This window comes from Egretta garzetta, unplaced genomic scaffold, assembly GCF_000687185.1.
Source record: "Egretta garzetta isolate BGI_Z169 unplaced genomic scaffold, ASM68718v1 scaffold202, whole genome shotgun sequence".
NCBI lineage: Eukaryota > Metazoa > Chordata > Aves > Pelecaniformes > Ardeidae > Egretta > Egretta garzetta.
Window position 1 is genome coordinate 735,374 of NW_009258891.1, and position 3,224 is coordinate 738,597.

General features: G+C 57.2%; 1 protein-coding gene across 1 annotated transcript in view; it reads left to right on the top strand.

The window, feature by feature from the left end:
- LOC104122002 (protein phosphatase 1 regulatory subunit 12B-like) overlaps positions 1-3,224 on the top strand; it is a 33,240-nt gene that overhangs the window by 12,565 nt on the left and 17,451 nt on the right. The window lies entirely within an intron of this gene.

Genomic DNA, 3,224 nt, shown 5'->3' on the forward strand with positions numbered 1-3,224 from the left:
TTGGGGGTGGGATGGCAGGGGTAGGGGAGCGGTTGGGCTGGGGGAGCTTAAAGGGCTTTGCCAACCTAAACGATTCTGTGATTCTATGATCATTATTTAAAAAAAAAATAAAATCCCTGAATAAGCTGCTCCTGGAAATACCAGCCCCAACACTGGCCCTCGTGCAAAACCCAGGGAAACATCAAACCAGGAATTGATTTAAAACAAAATAAACAAATCTTCCCTCCTTCTCTGGAGGAGGCAGCCGGTAGAAGGCCGATCCACTGGGGAAAACTTCTGCAGCTTTCATTAAGGCAGGAGCGCTCCCGCCAGCTGCTCTTGCGTCTCGTTCAGGCTCTGCGTTCCAGACCTCAGCCTTTATCCAGCTCCTCTCAAACTTTACCATCTTTGTCCCAAAAATGCCACTCTGAACTGACACAGCGTGGCGAGGGGCACCTGAACGTTGCAGGGTGAGGGAAAGGCGCCGGCTCTCCCAAGAGCTGCCAACACGGAGGCTTCCTGGAGCTCCGTGCTGTTCCTGCATGGCACTGGGCTGGGTTTCTGGCACAGGGATGTGCTTTAAATGAGCCCGAAGGGAGACAGAGTCGCAGGAGGAGAAATCGCTGAGCGCTAAGGAATACCCAGGTTTTGGCTGGCAAGGTGCCGGCGCGGGCGGGATGGCTCCGCTCTGATGCCAGCGGCAGCAATGATGCTCCCAGGTCCTCCCGTCCCATCTCTCTTCCTCTTTAGAGACACGGAGGCACTCGCAGCCTGCAAGAATTCATCTCGGTGCCCATCACAAAAAGGTTTTAAATACAATAAACCTGGGGGTTTTCCCCCTTCGCCATTCCCAGCGGCTGCGTTTAAAGCGATTCCTTCCATATCCTGCCCTTCCTTTGCAGAAGCACACCGCTGCTCTCTCTGCCCATGGAAATCATTCCTTTCTTTGGAGGGGGGAAAAAAACAAAGAGAGAAAAAAGATTTTTTTCCCTCCTGCTGCAAGCGTGGGGCCTGGCTGGGGGACCTGCTCGGGTGTTATGGCTTGGGTCCCACAGGGCCTTGCCCAGCCGCCTGCGGGCTTCCCCAGCGCCGATCGAGTATGTTGGTGGGTGCGTTGGTTGAAATAAATGCCAGCTTGGTACGAAGTGGATTGCTTGCCTGGCCGTTTGTCTTCGTAAGAAAAGTCGTCACCGACGGGGAGTGGCATAAAGCGCACGAATGGCTCTGACCGAGAGGCCGGTGAGTCGCCTCCTGGTGCCCCGCTCCCGCTCGGCAGGGGAGGTTGGGTCACTGGGCCAAGGTTAAAAGGGAGCCCTGGGGCAGCTGAGGGGTTTCAGAGGCAAATGTCGGAAGCTCAGCTAATGAAAGTCCACGGAGACATCAGCCGGCGTGTTTGCAGCTGGAAAGGGGAAATCTCTCTGGTGACAGCCCCGCGCTGGGGGCCAGCCGTATGGAAACTGCTTCCCAACCGACTGGCTTTGAGCATCCCAAGGAGGGTGGCCCAAGCTGTGGCCGCTTGGACAAGCAGGCAGGTGGCCCTGCGATGGCGGCAGGCAGCTCCAGGGCGTTCAGCCCCGTGAGAAGCTTCCCCACAGCACCCAGCATCGCCTGTGGAAGGGCAGGGGGCTGAGCTAGGGGGGAGCGCCGTCTGCAGTCGTCCTTAGGGGGTTCTCGCCTGCGTGATGCAAAGAAAGCCCTTGGTGCATTCAGAGAGGTGAGAGCAAATAAAATAACATGGGGCTGGACCTGCGGCCATGGCTCAGGCCCCATGCCAGCACCGGGCTGGGCTCCTGGAGCTTTGGTGGCCATTTACAGCATGGGGCTGGCACCCAGACCTGCCCTGGGAGCCCGGCTGAGGGTGGCCCTGTGGGCGCAGCCGTAGGGGGAACGTGGTAATTAATAGCAGGGCTTGCTGTTTGAGCTTTGCATTCAGCAGCTTTGGCTGGATGTGATGTCCATCCGCGAGGCTCCAAATGTGCCGGGGTCCTTCAGTTTGCTTTTTGTCTACAGGTCAAATCCCTGCGTCTCGCGTCGGAGGGCTGTGTTGCAGAGTGAGCGGGGACTGCAGGTTCCTTGGGGAGGCTTCCGTCGTGAATCGGGATCCAAGATGAGGGTTACGTTAGGGCAGGCTGAATTAAAAACTTAATAACTAGGTATGTGTCATACGCAGCCGGGTCGCTGTGTCCTGGCGAGCAGAGGGCAGCGGTGCGGGCAGGCTGGGCGCAGTCCGCGCCACTCTGGGACTTGCCCCTGTGGTCCTCTGGCTTTGAGCAGGGACATCGCCGGGTCACCTGCCTACCCCCCTTCTCCCTGTAACGGGGTGACCCAAGTCAGCCGCCCACGGTGTCTGTGCTGCCAGGGACAGGCATCAGAGGCATCCAGAGGGTGCCAGGCAGGCGCAGGGGGTGCCAAGGCTTCAAACACAGGGGTGCCCGGCAGGCAGCAAATCTGCCACCCAGCGAGGCGTTGGGCACTGAGATTTCGTGGTGTGCCCAGGCAGCGCAAGCTCTGACACAAGCGTGCCTGGGCACTAAAAGCCTGACCCCTCGTCTTCTCTGTAACGTCCTTCTCATGTTGGCTCTTGCGCTTACTAAAAAGGACCTGGGGAAATAACTGGTGGTGCCTGCAGGTGGTTCGTGCTCGCTCGGAGAAACGATGCTGCTAATAAAGCTGGCAGGGGAACAGCGGGCTCCATTTCCAGTTCAAGGGACTGAAAAAGTATTTGGCTGCACCCTTGAATTTGAAGAAACATCTGCCAGACAAAGAGAAAACTTGCAGAGGGGGTGGCGGGGCGGTGCAGGACACCTCTGCCGTTACCTTTTTATTTCTGCGATCGCGGGCTGCAGCAAAGGCAGCGTTGAGGACGGCACGGGGGCGATTCGGATGTCGAGGGGCAAAGCAGAACCTAGCACAGGCTTCAGCCAGCAGCTGCACCCTTTGGGCTGGTGCAGGGCTCCTCTCCCTTCCTCGTGCAGCTTCTTCTCTGTATCCTCTCGCCACGGTGAAGCTTTTCTGGGAGGTGCTTGCCCATGGAGAAGAAGTGATTTGTGATATCCCGATGTTCAGCACACCCACAGCCAGCTCTGCCCATCCTGGCCCGTTAATTCCTCGCGCCCACGTCATGCACAGGACAGTGATCAAAGTTGGGAGGAGTAATTTGATTTTAAAAGGGAAGCAATAGATTAGTTTTGGTTCAAAGGCAGGGACTTCAGTTCTGGGAACCAGGATTTGAAGAACAAGGTTCA